Source organism: Ostrea edulis, chromosome 8 (assembly GCF_947568905.1).
Source record: "Ostrea edulis chromosome 8, xbOstEdul1.1, whole genome shotgun sequence".
Taxonomy (NCBI): domain Eukaryota; kingdom Metazoa; phylum Mollusca; class Bivalvia; order Ostreida; family Ostreidae; genus Ostrea; species Ostrea edulis.
In genome coordinates this window covers 55,757,529-55,778,502 of record NC_079171.1, presented here as the reverse complement: position 1 = coordinate 55,778,502, position 20,974 = coordinate 55,757,529, and the positions used below count along the sequence as shown (strand labels likewise).

General features: G+C 34.8%; 1 long non-coding RNA gene across 1 annotated transcript; it reads left to right on the top strand.

The window, feature by feature from the left end:
- The first annotated feature begins 5,652 nt into the window (after nucleotides 1–5,652).
- Nucleotides 5,653–12,837, top strand: LOC125662829 (uncharacterized). Its single transcript, XR_008797704.1, has 2 exons — nucleotides 5,653–6,110; nucleotides 10,072–12,837. It is a non-coding gene; the product is annotated as an uncharacterized LOC125662829 (long non-coding RNA).
- The last annotated feature ends 8,137 nt before the right edge of the window (nucleotides 12,838–20,974 follow it).

The following is a 20,974-nucleotide window of genomic DNA, read 5'->3' as shown; positions in this document are numbered from 1 at the left end:
ACGTGTAAATCAACACGGGGTCGGTCAAAGGAACACGAAAATGGTGGTGTTCAGTTGGATTTTTATAAAAATCAGCATAAAATCATTAAATAGTTCATCTACCATCAAAATCCTGAAGTGTTTACTTAACAGGATTTATGAGATGTGTGTAACAGGTGTGTAAAGATTTAGCACTCGTCCATCTTTTTTGCTTGCGAGCATGGCTTACACACTTTCGAAGTGCGCATGCTCTGTTTTGAATGACGTAATTTGTGATGTCATCATAATGGAGTTTTCCAGGGAAAGAAGTTGGCCCATCTGAGGTAAGTAAACACGGTTGAAAGAAAATTTTTGCATATTAACAATGAGTTTTTTATTAGATAGACTGATTAAATGGTGTTTCATACCGATCGTGTTATGTACAAGCGACAGAGTACCCGAGTTACTGAAAATTCCAATGATGAAAGTGATATATCTAATACGTGAACTGTTTGGGTTTTTTTCTAAAATTTAATCTTTGCAGTTAATGTACTCTGTATACTAAAAATTCATATTGATTTTGGATAGAATTTCACATTTAAAAACAAATAGATATGCGCCAAGTCCTTAGGAATCAACCCCACCCCCACCCCTCCACACGGGACTTTTTTTTGGATGATTGGACCGTATCCCCCTTTTCATCTGTCTCCCTACTTTGAAGTTTTTTTCCCAACGACATGACATAAATAGATAAATAAATAAAATGCAAAAATAAAAACGAAAGATATATATGTATTCGGATTGGCATGTTCCACTTTGTCCGGGTTGAAATCCCCGAGGATGCAAATGTACATTACGCCGCACTGTTTGCAGTACGTACATGGTACAGGTGTACCGCATAGGTATGTAGCTACTAAGACTATAAACCAAACAGAATATCATATGTAAAACTATTACTCTGAATGCATTTTACTTGTTTACAATGTAGCCTGTCGGGGTGTGGTGCATGTCACACGCGTTGTTTACACGTGCACTTTAGGTGGCAGTGGAGGAAATTCGAACCATGTATGGATTATTGTCTCCTGATAACTTTGGCAGTTAACTTTTGATTTCAATCTACTTTTTAAGAATAATATAACCCTCGCTAATCATTGCCAACCTGCATTTCGATCTTGGCAGAATGATCTTCAGCTACAATTCAAAATTAAAGGACACATCGCATGTTTTTAAACTTTTTAATTTTTTCAGCAAAATTAATTCATTTCATGCCTAAAACTACTTTACATGTGTTTTAAAAGAAACAGTTTGCGTAGTTTTCGAGTTTGATAGCGATGAAATTCAAATCTTGCGATATGCATATTTTCTTCGATATTTTACGCGCCATTATCTGTGACGTCATATGCGACCTCGAGCGAGAAGATTTGAAAACAGTTGTTAGCCATTTCATAAACAGATTAGATTTAATTGACAAACAAACAATTATCACATTAACGGTTTGTAAATAACACTGCATTGGGGTGTTTTGTGCCGTTTAAGGGTGTACTTGCTGTCAGTAGAGATGATTTGGACTGTGTTTTTTTTCAATTTTCGAAGGAAGGTATGAGAGACAAGACGTGAATATTTTTTGTCGGCATAACGACTTTACCATAAAAAAAACCCCAGTAGAATTTGTCCCTGTACTTTTTCAAACAAGCTCTTGGACAAAGACGTATATAAACTGCGAGAAAATGGTTCTATCGAAGCTTCGCACTGTTACATATAGGCCTACCGCATATGCATTCCGTTCTGCTCTCAAATTCAATACACACTCGCACCAACTGACCTTCACCTTGTAACAACATATAGACAGAACTTTGCTAGCAGTGTCTACCAATTGGTAGTTTTAAAAACGAAATTTAAAGATAAAAGATAATAGAACTTTCAATTATAAATAATAAAATATGATATTTCCCAACTTTGAATTGAATTATAATGCGTTCATTTTTTTTTTTTAAGGAACGCGTACGTGTTTACAACAACAGCACGCAGCGCTCCCACTTCCTAAGTAACAACGTGTAGATAACAAAATATAATGATTAATAAAATTGCTTGAATAAAATAATTTAAAAGTATTGTGATTTTCACAATAAGTTTGATCATTTTTATTATATTTCCCCCCCCGAAATGCACCCTGTCACAGTAAGCCTAGTTGTCAATACTACATAATCGTATTATAATTTAGGCCTATCTAACTTCTCCAAAAATAAATTTTATAATAATTGCACTGTTTATTTTAGAAAAGCAACAACACTAATTACAGTTGTTTACAGAAATGGCATTACCAACTAGTGTTTAGACAGTGATCCCATGTAAACATTATTTACTCGCAAATTTCATATTCGCTTTCCTCGCTACATTTGGGTCGCTATTTGTATGCACTGGTGGCTAAAAGATATAAGACTCGGATAATTTGTCAACATCGAAATAAATGTTATCCATGGTAAATAAATTAGGCCCCTAAAACCCGAGTTTTTAAAAATATCTAACACTACTATTACAACAAGTTGATCGACGAAGGTCGCATATGACGTCACTGTACCACGTGACTACCTATCTAATTAACTAGGCTTTTTGAAATCGGGGCTTAGATTTAAGTCCGTATTGTGGCAAATTATCGCAATACTTCAATGAACGAACTATTACAATTAATTTCTATAAGCATACGGAAGACAAAATGCATATAATTTTGTATACTTTGAAAACACGACATGTGTCCTTTAAGGGGTGATGTTGTGTACTGAGTTTTTCTTGATTGTTTACATCTGTGACTGTTTATGTGATGTATCAACTGATCAAGTTGTACAGTGTCATGACATATAGTGGCATAGCTTCCATTTATGTACTTGCGCATCATTTTGTCAAAAGAAGAAAATTCTAAAATGATAATTAAAATTTTTAACATGTATATGAATATACATGTATGTGTATGTTTGATTTTAGTATAATACCTGTAGAGAATATTTCAGTAGTATGAAGTGCCACACATTTAGACGCATGCATGTGGTGTTTAAAGGTCTCATCTGAAAGACCAGCAACTTTCTCTTTTGAATGCTAAATATGATGATGGAGCATTCACCTCACTACCTACATTTTCACCCTAAATAAAGTACAAGCATGGCTCGAAACCATGATTTCTTGATCCTGTTACCAGTCTTCACGAAAAACTTTGTAAAGTACAGGCCCTTCGGGCCTCCCAATATAATAATTGTGCAAGCCCGAACAATATTTTGCAGGCCCAAAATGTTTATTTTCTAATTTGATCTCTTGTTATTTGCTGATTCTACTCTATAGACACATGCACAGTTCTTTTACTGTAGGAAAATACAGGTCAAGATGATCATAGTTAAAGAACAACTGACATTAAAAGGATTATATTATTTTTCAACATATTAATCCAGTATATGCGAAAGTTTTTGGACTACACAGGACATTCGGTCCAGTGTAATCAATGAACACACCGGACCGAACCAAATTTTGTCAGACCGAAAAACCTAATGTAAAAAAGTGAAACACGTGAAAATGCAAAACCAAGTGAATCTTATTTATTATACTAGTTATACTATTCCAGGAATCCTTCCCGTATAATACTTTAGACAGTCCATGCGGTTTTAATCAATTCATTTACGTATTTGGATGTGTGCTATTTTTTTTACTTATAACAAACTCCGCATCAAGATAGTAAAGCTCAAAACCGGACATTGAGACATCTGACATTCCGGTCCGGTGTAAAAAATGATGCATCGGACCTGAGGCACTGCATATCGGTCAGGTCCGACGGTCCGATGTCTTTCGCATAGACTGATTAATCTCGCAGATACATCAGCAGGTCATGTTCAACTCTGTTTTGTATACACCACGTACAAAACATTTTTTAAATGTTAGCCAAGGTCTACCCTCGCAGTGTTCGAAATTGGTTTAAAACTTGGTATAGACCACAGGTCTATGCCAAAATAAGATGACTTAGACCTCATCGAATTGGCATAGACCACAACATTGAAAAAATAATAACACAAATTTAAAACATTTTCATTTACTTCTAATATACTTAGAAAGTGTATTTTCTTTCCATTTCTGTAATATCATCCTTTCCTCATAATGTTTATCAGACGTCGACTGACCATGCAAGGCCCTCTTGGATAACTTTATTGCTTTAAATCTAGAAAATTGGCATAGACAATTTGGTCTATCTCAATTACAGTTGGCATAGACCAGTGCCATTTGACATATACTCGGTCTATGGTTAATTTTGAACACTGCCCTCGGTCCAATGGGGCATGAATTTTCGTTTTTTTCTCCTCGTACGACAGTTTTTTTTGGGTTTTTTTATCGGATGGTTGTGATTGTGAAATACGCTTGGGTGGTTTTGAATTTCCCGGACGAGCCCCCTCCCTATACTTCAGAAAAGGCAGCATGGTTGATAATTTTTCTATGCGAAATTTGACTACTAAGTCATGACATTTAGTCTGAGTCAATCTCACGCTTTATTTGTAATATATACAGAACATATAAGAAAACATTTACAGGCCCATCGGACTCCAGGGTTTAATATTTTAAGAAGCCCGATCCCGATTTTACTGGCCTCGGGCATCAGGCCACTGGTTAATGTCGAAGACTGTGTTACCACTGAGCTACCATGACCAATTTTTATACGCCCGTCTTAATGTCCGTCGGTCTGTTAGCTTTTTCGTGTCCGACCCGTAACTTAAATACTACAAGGCCTAGAATCATCAAACTTTGTCTGTAGATACATCTTGGGTAGAAGGTGTGTCGCACATTAAAACCAGGTCACTGTGACTTTTCATTAAGAAGATATGGCCATATATGGCAAAAACTTGTCCGTCTGTTAGCTTTTTCGTGTCCGACTCGTAACTTAAATACTACAAGGCCTAGAATCATCAAACTTTGTCTGTAGATACATCTTGGGTAGAAGGTGTGTCGCACATTAAAACCAGGTCACTGTGACTTTTCATTAAGAAGATATGGCCATATATGGCAAAAACTTGTCCGGCTCATAACTTGAAAACTATTAGACCTAGAATCACCAAAATTGGTCAACTAATGCATCTTAGGTAGAAGGTGTGTCGCATGCTACTTTAAGGTCACTGTGACATTTAATTAAGGTGATATAAAAAAAAAATGTTTTAATGGGTACTATCTATACTGTTAACAATATGTGACGGGCGTATCATGTGCCATGGTGGTGCACTTTATTTAACATGAATTCATAGCTAAAAAAAAATTATTACTAATTTTTTGGTTAATTCCATAAATATATTATTCCGCTCTCTAGACACAGTTCTGGTTTACCCCCCTGCCTTTGGGGGTATAAGCACCTCATTTCTTTCAGAATGGCACAATGTCAGGAGAGCTTTTGTTATTTTTTATACTCTTAATGTTGATGGCATGCATCTATGAACAACAGGATAATTTTTTAGATTATTATTTCTGATATCATATTTGTAAATTGTTTATGAGGGGTTGTTAAAAGTTTGTGGACAAAAGGACGCACTTATTAAAAATTCAGAGTTATCGTAAGTGAAAAATATAGGAGATGTGTAACAAGATTGTATATTTGAAGATTTTAATTTTAATTAATTTTTATAAGTATTGATTTCAGATACATGTATGACATTGCGTGCTTGTGGGGGGGGGGGGGGGGGGGCTACAGTTAGATAATATTCTGGTCAGCACATTCGATAAACTACATGGAATTCATTAAATCACTTCTTTTTCTTTCAGTGGTCTTCAACTTTTAATCTCCAAGAAGGAAATGTAATTAAAAGATGAATAAAGTATCCCTAAGAATACCAGAAGAAAGGCTATGTGTTGAGAAAAACAGCCCTTCCTCAGTACCTCAGAACTAGATGATAGCCCTTAATTGTTACTTTATGCTGAATATGACACAGTATAGAAGATCTGATCATGAAGAAGTAACACCATTGATACACTTGCCAACTGCCAAAATTACTTTCTGATAGTATGGCGAGATTAGAAGATATCATGGTGTAGTCATGACACAAACTGCAAATCAAAGAATTAATTGTCTTCCCCAGAGGATGAACAGAGCACGATGGCTTCACATGGATAACATTTCCTTTCGAGTTTTGAAATTAGTAAGTACACAAAATATTTTAGGCCACATAGGGCCAAAAAAAAAATGTTTGTTTTAGGTCGCCTCTCATTTTTAAAAAAAGGGTTGGTAGGTAGGTTTATTTTATTTTTTTTTATAAAAATAAATAAGTGCCTTCGAATCAATGAAAATTTTATAGTTAAAGTTGTAATATAATGTGTTTAACAGATAAAAAATGGGTTCAGAGCACAATGTTTAATTTACAAAATACACAGTATGTGATGGAGTTTTAATATTACAATTATAGATGTCTTGGCATTTCGGGTAATAGTTCGTATATCGATGAATTGAAATCGGAAAATTGAAAAAAATTAATAGGGTCGGTGGATATATTTAGGGTCGGGCAGGCGACCTGAAACAAACACATTTTTTATTTTGGCCTAGTCATAAAATTATTTTTTAGATTTTCATCTTTGTTTGGAAATAAAAATGGGCAGGTGGTTGGAGTTTATTTTTATGCCCCCCTTTGAAAAAGAGGGGGCATATTGTTTTGCACCTGTTGGTCGGTCGGTCGGTCGGTCTGTAGACCATGTGTTGTCCGCTCAATATCTTGAGAACCATTCACTTGATGATAATGATATTTCATATGTGGGTTAGCAGGGTTTGACATTTACTTTCTTGAGCACTAGACCAGTCGGGCTACTTCAAATAATATTTACTAGACCTGACCTTACATCCACTAGCCCTTACCAACTTTCCAGAGAAAAGAAACCCTGATGGTTTCTCCATATTTAAGTACTTAATTCAAATGACAAACGTTAAGTTTAAACTAAAACGTACTTAATTGTCTCAAAAACATCTTTAGTCTCGTCATTCAATTTGGTGCTTTTATTTTCAAACTTCCCAATCTACTCCTTTTTTTTTTCTCGGAACATCCTTCCTTGAGGACGAGAAGTCGAGACATTCCCGCACATGTGTCAACAACGAAAAATGGCTATTTACGATTTAATTTATTCATTTGATACAGGCAACGAAATTAAGGGGAAATACTCGCTAAATGCGAATTAAAAATTGAATTTGCGAGTAAAAAATCACAAGTGATCGCAACTTTTTGCGAGTGAAAAAACCCCAATCTTTTTCCCGGATTTCCTCGGTTTATTGGCTGTACTTTGAAGTTTACAATAATCTTGTCTTGTGCATAGAAACTCTTTACAGAATGAATATATAAGTATTGAAAAAGTAAACGTGGATCGAATAAATAACTAAGGCCAAGGTCATCTCAGTCGATGGCCTACTTCATACACACTTCGGATGTCTCAGAGACGTCTGATTTAAATAGCAAGCATATTGATCTCGTCCGTGTCTATATAAAACAACACATGACAGTGTGTCACCATTTCACGCGGTGTCCTTCTGTACTCTATAGTCAAACACTTCGAGTTCGCGGGGTTTTCTTTTCAACTAGAATTTTTTTAGATGAAATTTCCAAAAGTTTTGAACATATAGTTTAAATTGGCGCAAACAGTCTTCAAGATTTCAATCCACATGATGCTGTTAATAGGTGGTAGATCTCTGGACAGCGAGTACGCCGCACAAGTGTACCATATGACCCGCACCATGTATGTTGTCTGATAATTCATTGAATTTTAAATGAAAGAATTCGCAATCTTATTTTTATTATTGCACTTTAAAGGAGATTTTAAAAGATTTTCCCAAAATTTTGATAAAGAGACATGCTTGTTTTCTTAAATTCATGTAAAACAGTAATCGATTGAAAAATGCTAGTAAAAGCTCAATTTTGCTAGTTGGAAAATAATCCACTAGCTAAAATTTGCTAGTGGTGAAAAAAGTTAATTTCGATCCCTGTGATAGACACTTTCTTATATTCAATTAAAATAAACTGGGGTTTTTTTCAAATGAAAATAAATTCAGTTTATATATATTTATCCGAAATATAACTTTAAACCCATTAACAAAGAGTAAATATCGTAAAACATCACTTCCGACAGCGACTATGTATTCGAACTAAAAATAGAGATTTTGTCATCACGCGGTTCAAAATTGCTCGCAAACTCTTTACAGTTATTTTTTAAAGTTAAAAATAAGATATCTTATGGTTTAAAATAAAGTTTCTTGTTTATTTTTTCAACATGACCAGTCGGACTAGTAAATCGACATTTTACCCGACCGGACCTATCATTTAGTAGACTCGGTCGGTCGGACGTGCCTTAGTGTCAAACCCTGGTTAGTTATGAGTAAAAGAGGATCCTTATTGTTTTTCAGGTCCAAAGGTCAAGGGTCAATCTACTCTGGACATAGGAATATAATGTCCGCTCAATATCTTGAGAACCCTTTGCTTGAAAGACATCAAACTTGGCACACTGGTACATCCTAAGGAGTAGATGACCCCTATTGATTTTAAGGTCATATGGTCAAAGGTCAAGGGTCAAACTGGGCATAGGAATATACTGACCATTCAATGTCTAGAGAACCCTTTGCTTGACAGACATCAAACTTGGTACACCAGTACATCTTCAGAAGAAGATGACCCCTATTGATTTTGAAGTCACATGGTCAAAAGTCAAGGGTCAAACTGGACATAGTAATATACTGTCCACTCAATATCTTGATAACCCTTTTACTTGACAGACATCAAACTTAGTACACTGGTACATCTTCAGGAGAGGATGACCCATATTGATTTTGAGGTCAAAAGTCAAAAGTTGAACTGGACATAGTAATATATTGTCTCCTATATTTTAAGAATTATTTGTTTGATTGACACGTACCAAACTTGGTACACTGGTACAGCATAAGGAGTAGATGACCCCTATTGAATTTTAGGTCACATGGTCAATTCACTCTTGACATAGGAAGATATTGTCTGCTCAATATTTTGAATTGATGATAATACTATCAATTAAATGAGGTGTGTGTATAACCCTTTTCAATTTTGCACCATGGGGGGCATATGTGTTTTACAAACATCTCTTGTTTTTTTTTTCCAGAATATATATTTCACGTTCATTATTCTCACATGTTGCTGTAGAGTGTAGATTACATCATTTTTTTACATTGTTTTCTTTGGACAGAAAATTTCCATACAGCAATATTATAATTGTTGTTGAGTGATTTTGAAGTACATTTTCATGTAACACTGAAGTTGAACATTCTTTTTCCCTGTTGTCCGTCTGTCTGTAAACTTTCACATTTCTGACTTCTTCTCAAGAACCACTGGGCCAATTTCAACCTAACTTGACAAAAAGCATCCTTGGTGAAGGGCTTTCAAGTTTGTTCAAATAAAGGGCCACACCCCCTTTCAAAGGGAAGATCTAATTACAAAATTGCAAAAATAGGGTGGGGTAATTTAAAAATCTTCTTCTAAAGAACCACTGGGCCAGATGATGTGAAAGTTACATGAAAGCTTCCGAACAAGTGTAGATTGAAGTTTGTTCAAATCATGACCCCCTGGGGTAGAATAGGGCCACACTAGGTGATCAAAGTTTTACATGTACAAATATATAGGGAAAATCTTCACAAGAAGTAGGAAAATAACAAGGCCAGTAAAATACAAATTTACGTAAAGGCTTCCTGAAATAGTGCAGATTCAAGTTTGTCATAATCATGCCTCCCAGGGAAGGTTGGCCGAGGCCACAATAGGAGATCAAAGTTTTACATTCAAATAAGTATAGAGAATTTTCAAGAACCATTAGGCCAGAGCAGTTTACATTTACATGAAAGCTTCCTGACATACAGCTCTGTAGTGCAGATTCAAGTTTGTAAAAATAAAATTTCCAAAAGGTGTCGCTGTGTTTGGTGTAATTTTTGTTCGTTCTGCACAAACTAGCTCATTCAGCTTGACACAGCCTAGGTAATTTACAGCTGATCATTTGATAAACACTTATTTTGTAGAAATAGAAATTATGATTTTTATCTATTTATACATTTATTGCTATTTCTATGAAGACCTTTTACTAATCACTTCTCTTTAAATATTTTTGCAGATTTGTCAGAATGTTATGCATCGTTATCAACAGAAAAGAACTTCATAGGTAGACCAAAGCTGACATGGGATGAGATCCTAGAACAAGACCTAGAGTTTACAGGATTGGATAGGATCAATCCACTGGGTCGCCAAGTGTGGAAGTACAAACTTCAACCTCGACAGGACAGCCAGGCCTCACCCTTGCAAAAAGATTAATTTGGCCTGGATAGTCAAAATGAGTGATGATGATTGATATCAAGGTCTGACACTGGAAGCTCAGTAAGGGTAGATGCTGGCAATGGAGCTGTTTAGCAATAAAACAAACAAGTTTAACATTAAACATGTTTGTATACTTTTTTGGCTCACCTGAGCCAAAGGCTCAAGTGAGCTTTTCTGATCACCTTTGCCTGTCGTCTGTCTGTTTATAAACTTTTCACATTTTCATTTTCTTCTCCAGAGTGAACCACTGGGCCAGTTTCAATCAAACTTGGTATGCATCATCAATAGATAAAGGGTATTCAAGTTTGTTCATATAAAGGGTCATGCACCCTTCAAAAAGGAAATAATCATGGAAATGCAAAAATAGGGTGGGGTCATTTAAAAAACCTTTTCAAGAACCACTGGACCAGGAAAGTTGAATTCACACGAAAGGTTCCTATTTTGTGCAAATCATGGTCTCTGGGGGTAGGGTGGGGTCACAATAGAGAATCAAAGTTTTACATTCATATATAGTGCATATTCAAGTTTGTAAAAAGCTCACAGGGGTAGGGTGGGGGTCACAATAGGGGATTTAAGTTTTACATGTGAAATATATACAAGGAAAATCTTTTAAAATCTTCTCCTCAAAAACTAGATGCAGAACCGTAGCTCTTTGAAAAGAGAGCTTCAGATGAACCCCTTATAAAAAAAACTTCAATTTATGGCAGAGAAAAAAAGTGCATGTTTAAGTCCCTCTATCACTGCATTCCTGCATCGCTGTCTCATGAATTTAATATTAAATAATTCCCAACATATTTTCCCACTATACTTGTTTCCAAACATACTTTCAAATATTTTCTAAACCCACATACAACCCCAAAACAGCTTCAAGTGATTTCAATTTCTTTGTTGATGTAGCCATGTTAAGTAGCCAGTCGATTTGAACCCCAGTTCATTTCCATACTCATACTCATTTTGAAACATAATGTTTGTGTGAACTAATATCCTCACAAATATTTTTAGTGAAATATTTTGGATGAAATCATCCCAGTTGGGTTAAATACTTATTATTCAAATACTGTAGGATTGAATATTGAACTTATCTCAGAGCTTTCTTAAGTTTGGTCCCCATCCCCGCCAGTCTGTTTTTACGCTTAACTATTGAAATGGGGTGTAAGGGATCAGACTATGCTTTTATAGCATTATCAATTTTCAAAAGCTTTAGAAAAATTATACAATTTTAGGTCACTTGAGTAAACTCAGATGACATATTGCTATTGATCTGCATCTGTTGTAGTCCGTCGACATTAACAATTGAACATTTTTAACTAAATTCAATAACTGAAAGATGAAGATACCGCACAGCGATCAATCTACGATTCAAATAACGGAATTCTTTTCAAATTTAGTATGAAGCACACAAATTTACATTAAACCTTCTTGACATAGTGCATATTCAAGTTTGTTAAAATCATTTCCCCGGGAGTTATGGTGTGGTAACAATAGGGGGTCAAAGTTTTATATGCTAGCTGATATAAAGGAAAATTCTTTAAAGATATCTCTTGAACTATTTAAGCTAGGGCTTTCATATCTTGTATATACAATTTTTATGACAAAACAAATCTGACCTATTCAGTATGTCCTGAACTACATTGTATTTAAGGTAGATCTTTCATATATATTATATATTATGAATTTCTTATGATAAAACCTTTCATCTTGTTGAGGAGCCTCTCACCTCTGGTTGGCGCAGGTTTGAATCCTGCTCGCACCGGTAATTGAGAAAGTTTCCCAGTTTACTCTCGGAAGGTCGGTGGTCTCTTCCCAGGTACATTGTATCTGGGTTCTCTCTTCCACCAATAAAAACTGGGCACCACCAGATAACTGAAAAATTGTTGAGTGTGGCGGAAAACAGTTAAAACAATCAATCATATTATGTTATTTGACCTTGTGACCCTGAACTCTGAGTTTGACATACTTTTAAGAAAGTATAACGTATTAAGTATATCCAGGACTATTTTAGATAGGGCTTTTATGTTTTGTATATTGATTACTTATGGCAAGGTCTTTCATATCATACCAAGACCTACGACTTTTTACCTTGGTCTTATCCAGAACAGCAATATCATGCTAGTCATATCTTTGTCTTATATGATTTCATTTTAGTAATGTTGTGTTCTTTAGAGCTAGGTTTGGGTCACATTATTCATGAGAATAAAGATTGATAAAATAGCATTTAAAAATCAAAACAGCAGGGCCAAGATGACTCAGGTGAGCGATGTGGCCCATGGGCCTCTTGTTGATTTTGATATTTCTACCTATATCATTTGTATGAGAAATGGAACTCCTTTTTTTCTTTTACAAATACATGTATTATCATATGGATCCATCTTTGTTGATTATTTAATCAAAGGACATATTCAATGTATTAAATGTAAATTTATGGATATGTCTGTGGTTGAATTACTTATGTATGTATGTATACATTTTTCTCGCACATGCAATTACATATATAATGTATATATATTTACTAATTGTACATGTAATATCCCCTGTTATATAATAAAATATATGACTGAGAATAAAAGACCTGCTGTTTTCATTGCTACCATGAAACATTAAAAGATTAGAATAATTCAAATATCTTAATGAATTCTATAATATATGAATTTGATATTTGTATATGATTGCCTCACTGGTGTTCAATGTGAACTTTGGTTTATTGTTTCAGTTTGCTCGATCTTTATATCAAATTAAAATTTAAGACAAATAAGGAATTATTTCCGAAATTGGTTAATATGGTACATTGTAGTAAAATAATCAAGAGTTTATTCATATGAGATAGCTAAATTTCACATGGATAACCAGTGACTGATTCTTGATTGTCAACATTTTCACCGAACAGTTCAGAAATTACCATGGTACATGTACATACTATTAGGGGATCATAAAATTCCTTAAAGAGTGACAAATTTTTAAATATCACCTTTTCAAGGAGAAAAATCCTCTTACGTATATGAATACTATGAAGAGATTAAAAGAGAGGTGGCTAGATCACTTGTATGGTGAGATTCATTTGTGGCAAGAACTGGTATGATGTCTTGAGTCAGAAAGCACTGGAATCCACTAGGAATAGTTTTAGATCTATGGAGCGCCAAAATAACAAACTCAGATATTTGAAGATATCTTTAATTATTTGAAGATATTATTAATTCATTTCATGCACGCAACATTGCAATCAAAGATCTCTTCAAATAATTAATGATATCTTCATTTGAATTGAATTATTGATATCATTATTTATTCCGCTGAATTGATGCACACAATAATTTAATTGTTGCTCTCCTCAAATGAATTATAATTTAATGATACCAACAATAGAATTAATGCATGCTACAATTCAATTGAAGAGAGCAATAATTCATTAATGCTAACATCACTTAATGTGCGCAATAAATGGATTATTGCTCTCTTCTATTGAATTAATGATATCATTAATTAAATTGATGCGTGCAATAATTATGTTAGTGAGAGTAATTATCTAATTGAGATATAATCCTTAATTAATTCGACATATCCACAACTGAATGAATGATTTCTTTAATTGAATTGTTGCTCTCTTTTTAAAAACAAAACAACGATGTGCGCATTAATTACTTATGAAATAGCCCTGTATATATAATTAAAAAGATCTATTGAATTAAAAGAGATAATCAAGTCATTCATACAGAGCTCTAAATTAATTTTTGCAAGCAATATTTCCACCACATGGATATTATTGGACTTCAATTATTTGAGCTTATGTAAAACATTAAGATTTTAAAAATCATCCTGGTGAATTTGTATTACAAAAGTCATGAGAGGACACGTCCAGTTTTTGAACAAAAACAGAAAGTAATATATTCCCTTGAATTTGGTCATCCCTGTCCTCAGTGTGTTCCAGACGTGTTTAGTGGGGTGGGGGGGGGGGGGGGGGTCCAACACGTTTAGCGGATATTTAGTTGTTGGCATGTGGCGGGAGCGAAACCAGGAATTATCCAAGGGAAGGACGTAATGAGTGCCTAAAGCACGAAATCTCTAAACAAAAATATCTAAGATGAAGGAAAATCGTGATTTTTGGGGGGTTTTCTATTACAATTTTGTCCTCATATTTCAAAGTGAGATGATAGTCAAAATTGACATAATTTCCATGTACATATCATAAACATGTAGATATTTTTGTAACAGTATATGAAGGAATCTGGAGCAAATCCTGATTCTGAAGTTATATAAACTGGTGTTATACACCGGATTTTCAAACAATTTATGGTTTTTGCAACGTTTGATTAAAGTTTTCTGTAAGGCCACATCTATGTAGTTACATTTACACAGAATGTTCATGAAAATGTTACCTTTTGGAGTGGAATTAAGATATCGCGTAACATTTTTTTTTTACAAAGATATCTAATTTTTATCTATATCAAAAGTCAACAAAAAACTTAAAAGTAATACAAAAAATGTATATAATTATTAATACTTGTTTTAGATCTTTTAGGCACTGCATTATACAGAATTTTGATTTTATTTATCAGACTTTTTGGTTGAATTACTACCGAGTCTGGCCCGTACAGCATGTATTGACAAACGAGGGAGTCTATAATCATAGAAGTATATATATATATATATATATATATATCAGGGAAGTCGTTGTGGCCGAGTGGACTTACGCACTGGTTTGACAATCTTGCTTGGCGGTGGGTGCCGTACGTCGCTGGTTCGACCCCGGGCTGGGGCGAAAATTTTCAGTACCTAGTTGTGATTATTTAGTGCTTTATATATATATTATATATATATATATATAATGATAATTGTTATAAGTTATTATTACAATTAAAGTTATCATTATGGACACTACTACCCCTCCCCCGACCGGTCGCGGTAGCTCAATGGTAGAGAGTTCGCTTCGTAACCGGGAGGTCGTGAGTTCAAGCACCGTTCATCCGCAAACCCAATTTTAAGACGTTGAAATTGGTAGTGATTGCTCCTTCGCCAAACGCTCGACATTTAGAAGTGAGAATCACGGATCTTTTAGATGTGACCTTATAAACGTAGATCCTTGGTCGTACATGTAGTAGGTGTTCGCATGATATTTCAAAGAACCCTCACTGCTACGACCTTGAACCCTATGGATACATTGGATAGGTACTCCGCTTAAAGCTGGTTACGTCTCAATATGAATAAAATATTCTCGACGGGACGTAAATTATATAAGCAATCAATCATCCAATCAATACTATCCCCCCCCCCTTTTTTGTTGATTTTCTTAAGGCGATAATTTCAACGAAATGTGTGGATTCCCTGTCTATCCCATCCCAATTTCCATTTATGTAATCGTTTCACACTTTTTTGTAAGTTTTAGAGATTGGCCTTATGTATTTAGCGTGGTGAGAATGATTGTTTGGATGTTTCAAAGTGTTTGATTGCCCGTGTGTATCAGAGTGTTTAACTGGCCGCGTGTTTTAGAGTGTTCAATTGCCTGTGTGTAAAGGAAAGTGTTCAATTGACCGTGTGTAAAGGAAAGTGTTCAATTGACGGTGTGTAAAAGAAAGTGTTCAATTGCCTGTGTGTAAAGGAAAGTGTTCAATTGACCGTGTGTAAAGGAAAGTGTTCAATTGCCTGTGTGTAAAGGAAAGTGTTCAATTGACCGTGTGTAAAGAAAAGTGTTCAATTGCCTGTGTGTAAAGGAAAGTGTTCAATTGACAGTGTGTAAAGGAAAGTGTTCACTTGATAAGCAAAAATTCAAGGAGTGAATAAAACTATATTTCACAAATTTCGACCGCAGCAATGTCTTCTATGTTGTTTTTAGTACCAAATAGTAAATTTTCGTACTAAAATACCAATAACTGTAGAAGTGTTCAGTTGCAGGTGGGGAGTTAAGGTGTTCATTTGACACGCGTTACACGTATGTGTGTGTGTGTGTGTGTGTGTGTGTGTGTGTGTGTGTGTACTGACATCGCAGCCATGCAGACATCCACTGTATAAAAGCACATAGAAGAATTCAGAGGTAAAACAAGATGTCAAATACTTTATACTTAGGGAGGGGGATAGAGATATACAGACAGAGAGAGAGATACAGATATATATATATATATATATATATAGAGAGAGAGAGAGAGAGAGAGAGAGAGAGAGAGAGAGAGAGACAGACAGACAGACAGGGAGAGCTTTTAGGACTTATGTTGGAGTTATGTTATGGCCGGTAGAATGTCAGCCATTGTGTACGGTATTTGTATACAAACACACGACGACCCAGGACGAGGCTGACTCACAACCGACACTCTATCATTCCATTGTGTGTTTCTATTGTTCTTACGCCTTGCAGAGATCAGTCGTAAGCTTTAAAATCGCCTGCATTGTTCCGCAAATATTCCAAAGATTTTTCAATTTGGTAAATTGTTGTGCATGGCAGGCTATGTAATCGAAATTCTCTTCTTCAGAAAAACGTAACAGTAATATTGTATAATTTTAAACAACTGGTAATGAGAAGGTTTGTTTGTATTGAAGGGTCAATTTGTTCGGGTTCGGTGTCCTAATATTCTAATTACTGATCTGCGCGTATTGTTGCGAGGTGCTGTTTCGTGATGGTATCACTGCAATCCGATTTGTATCTTGTCATTCTGGGTCGAATTGTTCAAAGCACAAAACAATAATTATGCTAAAGAATCTAATTAGCTTGCCGTCAAGGTGTCTGTGTTTTTATGGGTAAAGTGGCTAGCGATTTGGGATAAATATTTGCATGCATTTAAAATTTTGAATTCTCTAAGAGTCCCGATGACTCACCTGAGTTCTCATACACTAATTCTCTCTCTCATCGTAAGTTAGGTTTTAGCCTTTAAAAGTACATGTTTGATGTATCGACTTAGGAAATATTGAACCGTTAATACATATTTTTTTTTATTGTTTGTCCAAACTGAATGGAAACTGCATAAAATATATTCAACTCAATTTTCCTCTAGCACGTATTTTTAGATCAGCAAATTAAGTAGTTTTCAGTTTTTACTTTATCAACATCAACCACCCTCCCAGACCCATGTGTACCTAGTAATAGTAATCTATCATCGTAATTGTAAATCTTTTCTCTTTGTTTTTTTTTTGGGGGGGATAAAATTTAACCTCACAATTGTTTAAAACTGTCAACAGGCACTTGATGACGGGGGTGGGGGGTGCAGCGTAAAACTGTAAACTGGAGGGTGAAACTCTGATTCAATAGATATATTACACTAAGTACTAAAGAAAGCATTAAAGTGCTTTTTACACCTTACAAGAATGGGAATGTGGTTGTAGCGCCACACACACACCCTCCCCCAATTCTTAATTTCCGAAAACTCAAAGACTATCAGTATCATTATGATAAATAAGTCTAAATGTGAAAAGTATCTTGCTGAATAACTATGTGTGACGTTATGCTTATAGAGGGCTTCCGTTGATTTCTGTAAGAGAATTGAGCTATCGAGTCTATGAATTGTTCACGTTCATTTTAAATCTCATAACTGGTTCTAATGTCTTAAAAGTACATAACTAGTTTTGAAAGTTTACTTAAGATCCTTTCGCTTTTATTTCTCCATGTATTTTTTTCTATTTTACAATACATTTTATAAAAGACAAAGACTTTATTTCACTTAGATGACAATTGATTGTCAAATATCATTCTTTTTACGCCTCATTTCCATTTTATAAAAAACCCATTCATTGATAAAATCAGCATTTCAGCACGTTTTTGTTTTTACTGAAATTTAGAAAAAGTCTTAAAATATAGCCCCGAAAATCAATCACACGTGAAATGGCTTTCGTTTTATTACCGGTGTATTGTCTGTCTTCTTTTTGTTTCCGACCCCTGCTGATTTTCATTGTAAGATTTTCCTCAGCGAACAATAAACGCGCGCGTGTCACTGTGGTACGACCCGGCTGTTATCGCGCACCCCGCGGATCGCGTCTACCCCTGTTTAAATCCTTCCTTACTACCCTACTACGGTGAAATTTCAAAGCATATCGTCTTTCTTAAAACCGTTATCGCCTTTTCAATAAGCGCATTGTTTCTTACATTTGACGTCCTTAGTATTTTTTAATCATAATTCGAATTCAATTTTCATTTCATTTCATAGTTATTTTGAAAGTTAATAATATAATGTTTTGTACGATACGAATTTTGTAAAATTCAAAATCTTAATGTCGGATGCATGACAACTTCAGCAGAACTTCAAAGTGACACGAAATCAGTTTTTAATTTAACTTTGAACATCTGTCAATGTCAATATTTTAAGAGTTATCCATTGAGAATTAAATGTCATTCGTGTATTTTTCGTATTTAACGTTTTTCACATACCCGTTGAATCATTTTCGGTATAACCTGTGACACTATTTACTTCCCTTGACAACCGGAACCACGTGACACAAATGTATAAATCTCGTATGTCGTATATTAGTCAATGATTAAATATGTCCTCCGTTTTCTCAATATAAGAGTAAATATAAAAGCCAATAATAAAGGTCAATATAATCAATGTAACAGTCAATATAAAATCAATTTAAACGAATCATTGCTACATTGTAAGTGTTCGTGATGGCGGATATATTAAACGTATGTTTTGGTGTGCCACTTTCGTAAAGGTCTAAACTTTAATTATTCTACAAAGATTAGCAAACAAATTCTATAACCTCTATCAATGCTTCTCGTCGGCTCAGATTTTGGCATGAAGGGGTCGTTGATGGAAGGGTAAACCGGAGTACCCGGAGGAAACCCACGCGCCTGGGAGGGCGACCACCATACCTCTGGTAGCTGTTTTATTTTGATTATTTCTTCGTACATTGTACGAATCGAAAACTTCAAAGGAATAGTGTTTCCATAGAAACGATTGTATAATAATGATATACAGTCAAATGATATAGACACAGCAGACTATTTTATGTGACCAGATAATTCATATTTATAACGAATGGTGGAAGATAACCTTTATATAATCTATGGTTCTTGTATTAAATCGCATATATAGCCATTTTGTCCCTAAATCACATAACTCAGGAAGTCTATCAGTTGATAACAATTGAGTAAGTCGGAAAGTGATGTAGGTTATTTTTCATACATAAAATTTCTTTATAAATTTTTCCCAGACCAATGGAAAATACAAGAAGTCTCCGACTCCGACAGAGCACCTTTGAAATAAGCGAGCGCGTTGTTTTGATATCGGATTTATTTTTATTTTACATTCATGTATTCTTACAAGCGCATGTGCAGAGCTCCCATTGATCCATCTGTACCCATTATCTGTAATATCACGTGACCTTTATTGTACTGAAATCTAAACATTAAAATGCATTATTCGGTAGCCTGTTACAAAAAATGTGAAATTTAACAACTTTCGCCGGAAGTGCACTCTCAACACAAGGAGGCGAATACAGTGACGTTTTGTGACATCGTTCCCGTTAAAGTACATGCAGCTTTTTATAAGGAATCATATATCTGCTCTCGACAATTATATTTATACCAAACGCATACGGAAGCAGATTTCCGTTTGATTGAATATGTACAGTTCAATCATTGACGAGGCTATCCGAATGACTGCCCCTCAATTGTGCGACAGCGTCATTGTGCGGAACCTTGTACACAATTCGTTTATTTATGGGTTATTTTCAGCTGCTCGTCCGTTTAAATGCTGTGATACAATTGTCCTTCTTGAACATGCTTTCACGAACAATCAGTTGATTTTTATTTATTTTTTAAAATTAAACCCTTTAAGTGCATGGTATTGGTTTAGGGCATATTGAGGGCATATCTCGGTGTTTTAAACTTCTCTAATGACCCTCATTGTAATTTATTGAAAAATCACATGGCGAAACACACTGATATCGCCATCCTTCAACACTGTATTTTAATTTATATTTTCATGAATGAATTTATTGATTAGGATTTTTCCCCAGATTTTATCAGATGCACTTAAGTTAGGAAATTAAAGTGGGTTTTTTTTTAAATTGACAATGGATTGAAAACAGGAGATGTTTGTGAATTAAAACATTGAATGCTATATTAAGATAATGTTCCTGGTTTCTGACATAGAATTTTAGTGCGTATTACATATTGCACTAAAATTATCGTTCATTCTGGAAAAAGAATCTTTTTCTTTAAATTCTACAAACTTCAAAAGTTTCACTTTTTCAACGTTCAAATTGTACATGATTTAAAACGAATCGCTTATACTAATTATCAAATAAATACAATATGATAATGTAAAATAAAAATTCCAAAAACAAAATATCAAAAGTAAAACAAAAACAAAAAACTCTAAAATCCCGTCTCTGCATCTGGATTAAATCTCTGACACTTCTGATTTGATAATATCAGCCAAATCCTCTTAATTTCGAAGTCTCTCGTTCTTATTGATGTTCGAAGTCTCTCGTTCTTATTGATGTTCAAACCATACAAATCAATTATAACACTTTCGATTTGATTGGAAGTTCGAAGTGACAACGGGCAGCTTATCTAGTCAACGAGCGAGTAATGTCTTCATACGGCAAATCTCTTAATCCTTGACAATAGCCGCATAATCTTCTTATCTAACGTAAGTCGTGGCGTACGGATATTGCACAAACAATCGAATTTTGCAAGCTTTACAAATCGCGTACCTTTGATATCAATTATTTCCTACAGCTCTTGATCACTGTATAGAGAAGCACACAATACATTTTCGCAT